Below are 14833 nucleotides of genomic sequence, written 5' to 3' on the forward strand. Positions count from 1 at the left end.
ATCGCACAGTGCTGTTATACCAAACTTTGGTGCAACCATGTTTGGAATACTGCATACCGTCAATGCTTTTTTCAGCTAGAGCACACAGGAGCATAGTTCCAGTGCCTCTCAGGTGGATGCCATTGCGGGCCAGTGCTCCCCCCCCCCTTCACCTGCTTCTTGCCTTTGTGTATTTCTGAGAAGCCCAAAATGAACATTTCAAGTCAAAATGGAAGCTGGCCGGTGTGTGCGAGTCTATACTGTGGTACCTCTGGTTACGTACTTAATTCGTTCCAGAGGTCTGTTCTTAACCTGAAGCACCACTTTAGCTAATGGGGCCTCCAGCTGCTGCTGCGCTGCCGGAGCACGATTTCTGTTCTCATCCTGAAGCAAAGTTCTTAACCCGAGGTACTATTTCTGGGTTAGCGGAGTCTGTAACCTGAAGCGTATGTAACCCGAGGTACCACTGTAATTTTTTTAAGAACAATGACTCCACCTAGCTCCTAGCCACGATTGGTCAAGCTACAGGGCAGGGCCAATTTGCGTTTCCTCTTCTTCAATCCATCTCCCATGTAGTGGCAGCAAGCTTTCAGCTTTCCAGCCAGGCCTCTACTGTTGCACACATGTGCATTTGCACGAGGGCTCTTCTAAGCTGCCCCAGCCATCTGCCTCAATATAAGAGAACAAGGGAGAAAGGCATATTTATTTGACCTGCACCCCAACCAGGGGTGATCCCCAAACCTGCTAGGGAGATAGCTTGCCATAGTTTTTAGCACCACTGGCAGTGAACGCAGCTGTTGTCAAACCGGCATTTGTTCAGGGCTGCCCCGAATCACCAGGCAACTAATAATGATAATGATAATGATAATGATGATGATGATGATGATGATGATAATAATAATAATAATAATTTTATTATTTATACCCCACTTATCTGGCTGTGTTGCCCCAGCCACTCTGGCAACTAATAATGATAATGATAATGATAATGATGATGATGATGATGATGATGATAATAATAATAATAATAATAATAATAATAATAATAATAATTTTATTATTTATACCCCACTTATCTGGCTGTGTTGCCCCAGCCACTCTGGGTGGCTTCCAGCACATATAAAAACATAATCAAACATCAGACATTAAAAGCTTCCCAATACAGGGCTGCCTTCAGATGTATTTTAAAAGGAGTACAGGAAACTGACCTGGACGGGCCATTGGTCCAATCCAGAAAGGTCTTCTTACGCTTTTATGATCAGCCCTGCTAGCTTGTGCACATGCTAGATACATCCTTTTGTCCCACAGGAGCAGCAGGTGCCCACCCTGCTTGCTTTGCCAACTGGCCCACTTGGAAGAGGTTCTCATGCCTTGATTTAGAACCTTTGACGCATCTCTGTTGGTCTGAGTTATGGGTTCAAATTCCGAAGAGATCTATTAGCCCAAATTAAAGGCTTAGTTATCCAACTAATGTGGCATGCAGATGTTCTTGGTATGAATACAGGAAATCCTGGATAGGCAGAGAAGCTTGGGAAATCAGCAGAAGCTGATAATGGTATTGAACTGGAGGCGTAATCCATCTGCATATCAACTCAATCTACAGATCAAGCCATGTCAGGAAGAGGCCAGAGTTCAGTTTACCAGGCAGCCAGTCCCTCATTCAATCCCTGGTATCAGCTAAAAGCAGGGGGTGTCTATGGGTGTTATGGCGCCTGTGAAGGCATTTAGTGGTGCCCCTGGGTAGGTACCCCAGACTCTGAGCTTTCCGTAAAAAGTAAGTCACCAGCCCTCCTAGAAAGATAGTTATAGGGCAAAATGTACAGGTACCTTTTAAGTTATTCCTCCCAAACAAGAGTGGTGCAGCTACCTCATATATTTTTCCTGGTACTGAGAAATGCTCTCTGTTGTTATTAGAAACAGCAGCATCACAACTGTGTGTGTGTGTGTGTGTGTGTGTGTGACCCCCAAACCAAGACGAGCAGAACATAGCTATTTCCTAGGATCAGCATGAGGTCATTGGAGTGGTTATCTCTAACACCATGCTCCCCATGGAAGCCATTTTGTGTTATGCCATGCCCCCTCCCTGGCAGCCATTTTGTGATGTGCGTCCCCAGCACACTCTCAACATTTGAAATGTGCCCACTAGTCCAAAAATGGTTGGAGACCCCTGGTTAAAATATCTCAGTTTCAAAGCGGGTGATGAAGAAAGGCTGTTTTCTGCCTGTGGCCCTGTGGGACCGGTGTGAGTCTAAGAGTGTGAAATCCTGAACCAGGTGGATGAGCAAGAAGACTTGTGAGGCTGCTCTGCATGCTGTCATTGTAAATGTGAACAGGGGGCACGTTTGCCAGCGCAAACGGGTCAAGCTGATTCAAGCCAGCCAGTCAAGCCACACATACAACAAGGGAGGAAGCAGAAGCTTTTATGATACACTGACACACCATGAGATGAGGGGAGAAACTTATTAGAGATTCATTAGGATAGTGGTCATACTCTGGGACTGAAAAAATTTGCTCCCAATCTTCCTTGCCCTTCTCCCCTGTCAATTTCAGTGTAGGATATTCACCAGACATCCTCCGAATATTTGGATATTTCCTGAACAATCACAATACTATATTGAAAGCCCCTGAATATTTATGCATTTCCCAAATAATCATGAAACATTTGATGCTGGTCTTTGGCATCCAATGATACTGGACATATCTGAATATGTGGATATTTCTTGACTGGTCTGACATCAAAATACGCTGAAATTGACAACCTGAGATTCCCTTGTCACTGACTCTTGACAGTTGTCAATACCTCTGAAAATCAAGTTTTTGGTTATCTTTACAGTTAAACGTTCACAAATTCTATTTCAGATTTGGGGAGAAAAACCTGACACCCAACGTTTGAACAGCAGGCTAAAACGTTGCTGCATTTAGGATGGTTGCATAGATATCATTTAGTACACGCAACGGATAGCGAAACATTATGCTTACCATATAGTCCAGCTTTGTGGCCTCACTGCTGGAACTTTCCAAAGTCGAGACTCTGTAGCTTGTCATCAACTGAAGTAAAAAAATGGATTTTGTGGTGGAAGTTGTTCCTTTCATGGCTGTGGTTAGCTGCTGTAGAGGTGGCAGACTGGTGAATTGGGTTAGCTGTGGTGGAGAAGATGGCATGGCTGAGGAGATCTGAGGAGATCTCAGCTTTTTGGTAGCAGCTAACCACAGTGGAGAAGCTGAGGTTGCAGTTTTGGTTAGGTGCTGTGGCATCAGCTGCACACTTGCAACTGAACGAGTTACAAACTTCTGTTTTGTGGCTGAACTTAGCTGGGTAGGAGAAGGCCACTTGGTGGCTGGGGTTATTGGTTGTCCAGAAGACTCCTCCATTGGTGAGGGGCTATGTTGAGGCATCACCGGCTTCACATCTGAAGTTAGCTGGTGAGGAGATTCCAGTTTTGTAGTCGTGGTTGGCGGAGGCAATGCTTCTGCAGCCAAGGTAAGCTGCTGTGGAGGCATCCATTGTACGAGCAGGTCCAGCTGAGTGGACCTCAGTTTCGTGCTTAAGGTGGGCTGCTGTGGTGAACTACCTTGCGTCACTGAAATTAATGGCGGCAATGAAGTCTCTGGATTGGACTTCTCAGTGGTTGATGGAGGAGAACCCATCTTGCTCTGAGATGAGGCCTGAGGTGACACCGACTTCAGGGGTACTGTGGGCTGCTGAGAAATGATCTCATTCATGGTTGAGGTGTGAGGAACAGTCCTGAGAAATGCAAGGCCTTTTGTAGGTGTGGTTGAATTCCTCAAGAGCTCTGCCTTACTCCCACTGTTTGCTAATGTAAGATCGGAGAACTCTGTTGGGGTGGGGACATGTCCACATTATTAACCGAACCAGTTTAGGCTCCCTCCCCTCCCAGTTATGGAAAGGCAACATACAAGTAAATCAATGTTACGCTCTAATTCAAAGCAGGCACAGATAAAGGAAAGGGCCTTACCTAGAAAACAGCGCAGGAGAGTGAAGACAGTCGCTACCAGCAACAAGAGGAGGAATCCGCTGAGGACTTCCACGAAGCAAATGCAGCAGCATTGCACCTTTCTCTTGCGCTGCGGAAAGAGGATCCAGAAATAGCCATTTGACTCTGGCACGTAATAACTGCCTGTGCTGGATCAGACCAAGGGTCCATCTGTTCCGGCACACTGCCTCCAATAGGGGACAGAAACCAAAACAAAGGAGAGAAGGCACATTCTAGTTTATCAAGGCCCTTCTTAAAATGTAGTGTGGAGAACGGGATTTCAACTGATCCCGATGATGATGATGATGATTTCATGGATCACCTTCTAAACCACTGTCTCAAGGCAATTTACATATGATATAATTAAAAACAGTTTAAAACACACATGCACATACCCAAAACCAAATGCATTTAAAACAAGACTAAAGTCATAGTGTGTGGTTAGAGTGTCAGAATGGGGCCTGGGAGATCAAGGTTCAAATCTCAACTTGGCCATTAAGCTCACCGGGTGACCTTGGGCCTGTCACCATCTCTCAGCCTAACCTCCTTCACAGGGTTGTTGTGAGTCTAAAATGGTGAGGGGACATACCCACACACTGAAGTTACCTTTTGGTAATGGAACTGCACCATTCTGACGTCTTGCAGAGTAGTCATGTTGCTGACAGAGGTAAACCCACCTGAAATGCAGTAAATAGATATGTACCCAGTCTTAAAACATTAAGTCTCGGTGGCAAATTTTGTTGGGTGGCTTTGAATGCACAGGGAAGTATTAGAGGCGCTTGGAGTATTACTCAAATCATTAAAATGTTTGCAATCTCAAAGTAGTTTGAGCTAAACAGCCCTTGGAGGGTAACCAGAGGGGTCAGAATGGGACCTGAGAAAGCCCAGGGTTCAAATCCCCACTTGGCCATGAACCTAGGGGCCAGTCACTGCCTCTCAGCCAAATCTTCCTCACAAGGTTGTTGTGGGGATTAAATTATAGAATCATAGAATTGTAGAGCTGGAAGTGATCCCAGGGTCATCTAATTCAACCCCCTGCAATGCAGGAATGCGGAGGGGGAGAACCATATATACCACCTTGAGCTCCTTGGAGAAAATAGGTGTGCTATAAATGGAATGAATGAATGAATCATTTGTACGTGAACCAGAACACAGGAACCCTTATAAATCCACACTTCCCAGCTAGAGTTCCCGGAAAGGGAAGGGAAATGTACCAGAAGCATCCATGAGGGAAACAACCTCACCAAGATGCATCTATTAGTGAAAATAGTATAAAAATAATTGCATTATATTAGGAACTTGGGGCAATATCTGCTGGCAAGGTCTCCATTGACCTTCATTCCAAGGAAAATGAACTCTGGGAAACCACTTGGAATCCCTGGGGTCTCTCAGTGCTGGAAGATTAAGGTTTTGCATAACAATATAGTTAAACCAGACAAAAGGAAGGAAGGACTGGGAGGTTTGGGGAGCAGTTGTTGCCTTGGAACAGGAATGAAAGAAGCACAGTGTACATTTAGGGCAGGCATAGGCAAATTTGGCCCTCCAGATGTTTGGGACTAGAATTCCCATCATCCCTGACCACTGGTCCTGTTAGCTAGGGATGATGGGAGTTGTAGTACCAAAACATCTGGAGGGCCGAGTTTGCCTATGCCTGGTTTAGGGTGTGTTCACGCTGTCTCTTTAGAGCACGGCGAAGTTGCATCTGCGCAGCTTCATTAGTGCCAGATTGGTTTCTGTCTATGTAAACATAGGGTTGGGGGGGGGGTTTCGATGTCTTTGCCCTGTGCAAAGGCTTCAGGACTCCCGTCAGTGTGCTGGTTTTGAGAAACCAGGCATCAAACAGCAGCAAAAGAAAGGAAATCCTTCTTCACCCAGCAAGTAGTTAAACTCTGGAACTCCCTTCCGCAGGATGGCTTTAAAAATGCAGGCTATTAAGAGTACACTTCACACAATGGTCTATGGGTGTTTGCTTCTGATTTCTTCTTGCTTTTCACTAGTTTTTAACATTTTGTGATGTTATTCTTTTATATTGTTGTAAACTACTGTGATAAACAGTATATTTATGATACAGCAGTACATAAATATTTTCAGGGCATTTTTTCTGGGGGTACGCAGGGGTACATATACCCCTAAACATTTTGCAAATCTTTGTACTTTTATCCATTTACTGTATTTATTTTCCCCGATTTGTACTATAAAACGGTGGTTTTCTTGAGTAAAAATGAGAGTGCACCTAAACATTTTTTTAAAGGAAAAAAAGCACTGAATATTTTTATGAATGAATGAATTCATGGAGAAGGCTATCGATGGAGATGAGCCTTGGTGGTTGTGCTCTGCCTTCGCGGTCAGAGGCAGCAGTGCTTTTGAATCCCAGTTGCCAGAAGCCACAGAAGAGGAGAGGCTCTTGCAGACCCACCAAGTGTCCCTATTTTCCTTTTTTCATTGGAGAAATGTTGAGTGGTATGGAGTTATCCGGCTCCCCCGAGCCATCTGAAGGCAATCCTGTAGCTTGAAAATAGGCACGTCCTACCATACCCACCAACATTTCTCTAATGAAAATAGGGACATCCTAACTGATGGTGACAGCAGCTACAAAATTAAAAGACGCCTGCTTCTTGGGAGAAAATCAATGAGAAACCTAGACAGCATCTTAAAAAGTAGAGACATCACCTTGCCAACAAAGGTACGTATAGTTAAAGCCATGGTTTTCACAGTAGTGATGTATGGAAGTGAGAGCTGGACCATAAAGAAGGCTGATCGCCAAAGAATTGATGCTTTTGAATTATGGTGCTGGAGGAGACTCTTGAGAGTCCCACGGACTGCAAGAAGATCAAACCTATCCATTCTTAAGGAAATCAGTCCTGTGTGCTCACTGGAAGGACAGATCGTGAAGCTGAGGCTCCAATACTTTGGCCACCTCATGAGAAGAGAAGACTCCCTGGAAAAGACCCTGATGTTGGGAAAGACGGAGGGCACAAGGAGAAGGGGACGACAGAGGACGAGATGGTTGGAGAGTGTTCTCGAAGCAACCAGCATGAGTTTGACCAAACTGCGGGAGGCAGTGGATGACAGAAGTGCCTGGCGTGCTCTGGTCCATGGGGTCACGAAGAGTCGGACATGACTAAACAACAACAAGGAAAAGTGGGACATTCCGGGATCAGATCAAACGGCTTCTCTAAATCAGGGATGTCCCTGGAAAATAGGGACACTTGAAGGATCTGGGAGTGTGAACATAGCTTTAATCAGGACAGGCAAAATATGATTACAGCCCTGGGCTGGATTGCGTGCTTTGCGTTTTGCTCTGGGGCTTATTGTGCCTGCAGCTTTATAGCTACACGTGCAGAGTTATCGATTAATTCTTAACAATTAGCACCCGATGCAGAGCCTGTTTCCTAATCTTACTTACGCATTTCCTGATACTCAAAGCCATTTCCTGTTTGTCGGCCAAGGTTGCCAGGTCTCATGATGCCCATATTCATTTAATTAATTTAGCAAATATTTAATTTAATTTACAATCTAAATGAAACATTTCATTTAATTCAATATTTAATCTATCTACAGAGCCCACGTTTGTAAAAATAATAATACAGCAACATGAAAAACAACTTTAACTTCCCCCCGTTTCCCTTTCTCTTCTCTTTCTCCTTTAAATTACAGTATTTCCTCACTCTCTTTCTCTTCCCTTTTCCCCTTTATCCCTGCTCTTGCTCTCTGTCTCTCTATTTCTCTTTCTTTTCTTTCTTCTCTTTTTGGTTTGTGTTTTTATTTAGATTAACACTTTAGTTTTGATCGAAAAGATATTTGATAATGATATTTGTATTCCTTTCTCCAAATTATAATAAAAATTATTTTTACAAATCACAATGTTACCAAAAAAATAAAAATACAAGCAACAATGAATAGTAGATGGCTAAAAAAAGGTCACAGAATCATAGAGTTGGAAGGGACTCCAAGAGACATCTAGTCGAACAACCTGCAATGCAGAAATCTCCACTAAAGCATCCCTGACAGATGGCCATCTGACCTCTGCTTAAAAACCTTGGGGGGTGGGGAGGCAAGTCTGAAACTGGAAGGGCGGACACTGCAGAAATCAGCCCCTCCAAACATTTAAAAAACACACTCCCTGCTAGGGACAAATCCCAGTGATTTATCACAGGTAGGTTCCAGGAAATCAGAAGTGCCCTTGTTAAGCAGAGACCTCTGGAGCAAATGTCTTACCTTCCAGACCAGGTTGGGAGGTGCTGCAGTCACCAAAGATCTATTGAATGTCCTGCAAGATGAAGTGGTAAAATTGCTGCTTGGTCCGTTGAGAACAACAGCCCCCCTCAGGTGGAAAAACTCCCCAGGATAATGGTTCAGAAGGTCCCTGCTTTGAATGAGATACCAATCAGCAACTGGCAGCCCCACTGGCAGCTCAGCGTATTGTTGCAAATGCACCTGTGCTTTCAGCTCCATTATTCACCTGGGAACAGGTGCATCCCAAGGTTGAGTAAATAATAACACAATAACGGGTCAGTGTACACACTGGCAAGGAAGCACCCAAACTGAGGGGCCACCTGTGCTATACATTTAAGACGGTATCATACCACTTGAAATGGTCATGGCTTCCCACCCCGACTCCTGGAAACTGTAATTTGATGGGGGGCACCCTGGGTGGGAAGTAGGGAAATGTTGGTCTGCCAGGATGAGAGAAAAAAGGAAAGATCCCAGATGTGTCAAGCTATGTGTGGCAGAGCAACTGCAATCGTTCTCTAAGGCTTCTTGGATAGAAAGTTGTAATAAATTGCTTCAAAAATTATGTTTTGATCCACTGACCTTCCTGTCATTTAATGTGCATTCTAGCTGAAGGTTTATTTTCAGGATCTATTGGCCAAACGGGATACGGAAACAGTGATGGTATCTAGATTCTCCACAACCTATCCTGTCAAAAAGAACAAGTTTGGAACTGAGAAAGATCTATGCCAGTGAAATATCCAGACAATGAAAAGCAACTTCCTGGAAGGGCGATATAAAAACATTCCCAAAGAACATGCCTGTGCAGCTGTGGATGTCAGCCAATTGAGGACCCCATTCGTTGTATGTTGTACTGTAAGCTATATGAAATTCTGAGGGCTAAATATTTAAAGAAACCCCCTTCAGTGACATTGATAAAATCAATTACCTGCTGTCTAGTTCGAACAAGCCGTTTATGTTCAGGGAAGTTTTTAATGGCTGATGTTTTATTGTGTTTTTAATTTTATTGGAAGCCACCCAGAGTGGCTGAGGAAACCCAGTCAGATAGGCGGCATATTGCTAAAATAATAACAGCAGCAGCAGCAGGGAGCAACACAGCATAGTTTGCGCTAAAAGCCTCTCAACTCAGGAAAGCCCTAGAGTCTTGCGCCCTGAGTTTTCTTCCTTTTTCCGCCATTTGTATTGATCTGCCAAGTGTTTTAAAAATATTTTAATCATATGGTTTAAACCCCCAATTAGCCCTGTATGCCACGAGTCCCATGGGGACTTCGAAATCTGGGCACAGCTCCCATTGGCTAATTACAGTGCCGTGTTTCCTCTGCCTTCTTACGATTGCAGCATAGCCTATATTTCATTGAGTAACCTTCTTTGGAAGGGTGGTGCACTTTTCAAGGATGCACTTGCAAGTACACAAGCATCAACAACTTAATTCGTTAAAGGAGGACTGTATTTTGAATAGAGCAAGAGCGAAAGGCACAACTGACCCCTCTTACTTGCCCCTGAGATGCTAAGGTCTCTTTGACCTCCCACTTTGGAAGGAGCCTACTAGAAACATAGACTCATAGAATGGTAGAGTTGGAAGGGACCACTATCTTTTGCGCAACTCTCTCACACACATCTCACCTATTCATGGGTGGAAGCAGCCAAAGTCTTGCCGTCCTCCTCCCTTGGAGCTCAGGGTTTAAGGAGCCCTTTGCCTGGGGTCAGGGATGTGGGTAGTGCTGTGGGTTAAACCACAGAGCCTAGGACTTGCCGATCAGAAGGTTGGTGGTTCGAATCCCTGCAATGGGGTGAGCTCCTGTTGCTTGGTCCCTGCTCCTGCCAACCTAGCAGTTCGAAAGCATGTCAAAGTGCAAGTAGATAAATAGGTACTGCTCCAGCGGGAAGGTAAACGGCGTTTCCGTGTGCTGCTCTGGTTTGCCAGAAGCAGCTTAGTCATGCTGGCCACATGACCCGGAAGCTGTATGGTGGCTCCCTCGGCCAATAAAGCGAGATGAGCGCCGCAACCCCAGAGTTGGCCTAATGGTCATGGGTCCCTTTACCTTTACCTTTTTTGCCTGGGGTCAGTGGCCAAGGGTGGATTTTCCAAAGCCTCTTGCTTTTCTCCTCATTTGGAGCTAAGGATTTAGGGAGCCCCTTGACTGTGTCTTTTACACGTGCCAAATAATATTCATTCTGCACTTGCAATAAATCAGTGATTCAGGGCAGCAGCAGCTACACTTTGGAACTCCTTGCTCATTGATGTTAGGCAGGCGCCTAATTTGTTCCAGATATTTTGCTCCAGAATGTCTATGCAGGCATGTAATTTTAGCCTGCAACCTCAATCCATTATTTTAGTGTTTTATAATTACTGGTTTTATTTCATATTATAAATTTTTTTTAATGTCACTTGTTTTTTCCTGTATTTTTGATGAGCATCTTAGGGTAGATAAATAGGTACCGCTCTGGCGGGAAGGTAAACGACGTTTCCGTGCGCTGCTCTGATTTGCCAGAAGCGGCTCAGTCATGCTGGCCACATGACCCGGAAGCTGTACACCGGCTCCATCGGCCAGTAAAGCGAGATGAGCGCCACAACCCCAGAGTCGTCCGCGACTGGACCTAATGGTCAGGGGTCCCTTTACCTTTAACCTTCTGCAGCAGTGGATTAATCAGGCCGGAATACTGTGTGGGTTGATTTTGTGTTTTGTGTGTGTGTGTGTGTGTGTGTGTGTGTGTGTGTGAGAGAGAGAGAGAGAGAGAGAGAGAGAGAGAGAGAGGGGGAGGGAGAGAGAGAGACTCTATGTGCAAGCCAAATAAATGAAAACAAACAAGCAAAGCACGCTATGCTTTTACTATGCAAGCAAGCTGGCAGGTTTATTTACAGAATGTGAGTCAGCTTGCTTTCTGACATGCTTGGAAAGGGCACTTCTTGTGACATTGATGTCCTCCAGCACAAAATTTGGGAATAGTCATTCCAAAATAAGCACCAGAATATTTTTGCATCACATAGTTGGGTTGGGTGGCGTAATTAAGAGCAACAAATTTTGGAAAAGGGTTTGTCTGTCTATCTGTCCATCTCAAAATATTGTCACCAAACTCAGCACAAGGGTTCCATACTCTCCATACCTTTCCAGGAACAGTTCCGGAATTACCAAAGCCATCCTGTCTTCTGATTTGATCCCAGAATGTCCCTGTTTTCCTTGCCAGTGCTGCCACTGCCAAGCTTGGAGAGGAGGATGAGCCGGCATTTGTCCTGAGCAGCGGTGGCAGCAGCAGCGAGGGAGCATCCTGTGGCTTCCCCATGGGCGCTGCTGCTGACTTCCTCCCTTGGGCAGCTCCTAGCTGCTCCTGGAGAGCGGAGGAGAAGGAGGAGAGAGGCCGCCAAGACTCAGCCCTGTGTGACAGGTGGGCAGAGGACAGGGTCGCCCTGGGTGGGAACAAAGGGGGAGCGGAGTGGAGCGCAAAATGTCTTGACTTTTTTTTTTATTAAAAACATCTATTTATGCATCCACATCTAATCTCGCCCCTTTCTAAAATTTATTTATTGGTGCGTGTGTTTTGCAAGTCTACCAAAGAATAAAATAGGGTTTAAGGTTTTTTCTCAGGACGGTGGAGGGCATGCATGCTGCGTTCTGTTGGTGGAATGGTGGTGACATTCACACTTCTTTGGATAGGAAATGCTTGGGGGGGGGAATGAGAAGATCAGTTGGAGTGGGGGGACTGAGCCATGCCCCTATTTTCATCTGAAGAATGTTGGAGGGTATGGGGTTCCCAAGGTGGGGGCAGCAGTTGTTGTTGATGTTTGGCCACCAGCCGCCATTTTGAATCAAGTTAGCAAACCCAAACATCACTTTGGCACGACTGTTTGGATGCCGGGCAGTATTTTGAATCAAAATGGCGGACCCCAGTGTGGCTTGGCTGTGACTTTTTTGGCATAGGTTTGGCTGCTTCACGATATATTACCGTCAAACTCAGCACGAGGGTTCCTGAAGTGTTCTAGCCATATTCATTGATGTTTGGATACCGGGAGCCATTTTGAATGTCTGGGGAAAGCCAGATGAGCAGGGTATAAATAATAAAGTTATGATGGTGATGGTGATAATGCTGATGAATCAAGATGGCAGGCTGAAATATAACTTTGGAGTGACTTTGTCCAATTTTGGTGTGACAGGTCCAAACTCGCAAATTGCACTAACCATTTTAAAATCACAATCTTTTTGGGTTTTTACACAGCCCTAGGCAGCACTACATCTCTCCCCACTAGTGCCCCATAAAGATCGGACGTTTGAAAGCCATGTGATCTCAATGAAGACAAATGTCACTTTTTCTTTTTCTTTTAGCATAGTGGAGCTGGTTTGGAGAAAATGCACCTTTTTTCTCTCCCAGGGTGAACTCTGAAAAAAATGACCCTACAAGTCTCCAGACTTTTCCAACTAGGAAAAGTTGGCTGTGGTAGGGACCTACTGGCTAGGACCTGTAACGTCACTTGCACACCTCTCCCTGATATCTGGAGCACTTTTCTCAAGTGCATGCACCTGGTGAGAGACTCTGGGGTCCTTGAGCTTGGCTTCCTTGGAATGAAGGTCAATGGAGACTGTGGTGTCTTTTGGATATATGGTTTTATTTACACATCTATACCACCTGAGCATAGGATGGATGGGCTCACAGCATTAACACCCTGAAAGATCTGGCCTCCCTATAAGGTTTCTGGGGAAGCCCCACAGTCAGCTTTGGGTCTAGCTCAGAGCAAGACATGCCTATGTGTCTCCAGCTTCCATAATCAGCCTTACAAACTTACAAACAAAACTCTGGCCATTGTTATTCTATATTACAAAGTGATGTCTCTTGCAACATGACTCTGTGGCAACAGGGCAATCTGGCCTGGAAGCAAATAGGCATGAATTACCACATTCCACCAGCAAAGGGTTGCACACTGTTGCCTGCGGTATGTTTCATTGAAAAGTTTGCCACCTTTCCAATTTTGGAGAGCCTTCCCCATTGGGACGAAGCCAGCTGTGCCAGCCAATCAGTCTCCACCCTCCTCCTCCATCCCTCCACCCATTTCCGCAACTGACCTCTGGCACAGGCTGAATCTAGCAGGAAGAGGCTTAGGATAAATAAGAAACTCCAAGGCAAAGCTGTATATTGAGATCCAGAGCAAGGGGCAAAGCCAGCTCTGAGACATCAAGTTCATCATTCATCCAGCGGCACTTTTTCTGTGTGGACTTTACAACGTTTACGTCAGCTGGGTTGCGCAAGAAAGAACTATCACTGGGATTTCTTGAAAGCACTTTGATATCCAACTTCAGAACAGGTTAGTGGTTCTCAACCCTCACCAAAATCAGAGCAATACAGTGGTACTGCTGTACAGCGGGTTCCGGCGGAGTGGCAGCAGCAGGAGGCCCCATTAGCTAAAGTGGTGCTTCAGGTTAAGAACTGTTTCAGGTGAAGAACGGACCTCCGGAACGAATTAAGTTCTTAACCTGAGGTACCACTGTATACAACAACTGGGCATGGAACCACACCAGAAAAACCATATTGGAAAGCTGAAATCAGAAATCAGCTGGCTTTTGTGGAAAGATGTGTCGACAATTGCCTGTCATAAGCCTGACAGGTTAGAAAAGGTTTCAGCAGGTGTTTAAAAGTTGGCACAGAAGCCACTTACTAAATCTCTAGTGGCAGAGCATTCCGCAAGACTGGGCTGATGACACTAAAGGCACAGCTCCTTGTTGTTGTCAAATGAGTCTCGCCAACCCAGGGAATGACCAGTGGTGCTCTTAGAGATGATCTCAGCGATCAAGCTGTGATATAAGGGTTCATGCAGTCCCTTGTTCCCTGGACCCAAGTAGTTCAGGGCTCTGTAAATTACAGCCGACTCACAATTTACATGCATTTAACTTGTGCAATTACAGCTTTACGTGCTGGGGGGAGGAGGGGGGACTGTCAATAATCTCACCCACTATATCGCACTCACCTGGGGGAGTGTGGTAAGTTAAGTGCTGTGCTTCTTATGGTTTTCATGGGTTGTTTTGACTACACAGTGGTACCTCGGGTTAAGTACTTAATTCGTTCCGGAGGTCTGTTTTTAACCTGAAACTGTTCTTAACCTGAAGCACCACTGTAGCTAATAGGGCTTCCTGCTGCCGCCAGAGCACGATTTCTGTTCTCAACCGGAAGCAAAGTTCTTAACCTGAGGTACTATTTCTGGGTTAGCAGGGTCTGTAACCTGAAGCGTATGTAACCCGAGGTACCACTGTTTCTGATTCTAGCTTTAGGCTCTATCCCCGAAACATAACCCCAGTGTAAGCCAAGAGTGGACTGCAATACAATGGCCTTGAACTTGTATCAGTGGTAAATGAGCAGCCAATGCAGCTGTTTTAACAAAGGCTGTTAGCCAGCTGGCCGCCACATTCTGCACCAGCAGGAGCTTTTGAACCAGGCCCAAGGTGAACCCCACACAGAGTGCATTACAGTAATCCAGTCTCGAGGTTATCCACGCATGGACTACAGTGGTCAGGCTATCCCTGCCCAGGAATGGCTGCAGCTGGTGAACAACACAAAGCTGGTGAAAGGCTCTTCTGGCCACAGAAGACAGTTTAGCCTCTAGCGACAAAAATGTATCCCCCTCTCACTCCCAAACGTGATTA

General features: G+C 45.3%; 1 protein-coding gene across 2 annotated transcripts in view; it reads left to right on the forward strand.

Annotated features, from left to right (window-relative positions):
- Nucleotides 1-14833, forward strand: part of POR (cytochrome p450 oxidoreductase) — an 89082-nt gene that overhangs the window by 22835 nt on the left and 51414 nt on the right. Inside the window, exon 1 of one of the 2 annotated variants that reach the window (XM_081843516.1) lies at nucleotides 13316-13500. The exons of the other annotated variant lie outside the window; for it this stretch is intronic. The gene's annotated coding sequence lies outside the window, so the exon portion shown is untranslated. Of the gene's footprint in view, nucleotides 1-13315; nucleotides 13501-14833 lie in introns of those variants that run through there. 2 annotated transcript variants of the gene reach the window in all.

The sequence above is a fragment of the Podarcis erhardii genome, assembly GCF_964252035.2.
Source record: "Podarcis erhardii genome assembly, chromosome: 16".
NCBI lineage: Eukaryota > Metazoa > Chordata > Lepidosauria > Squamata > Lacertidae > Podarcis > Podarcis erhardii.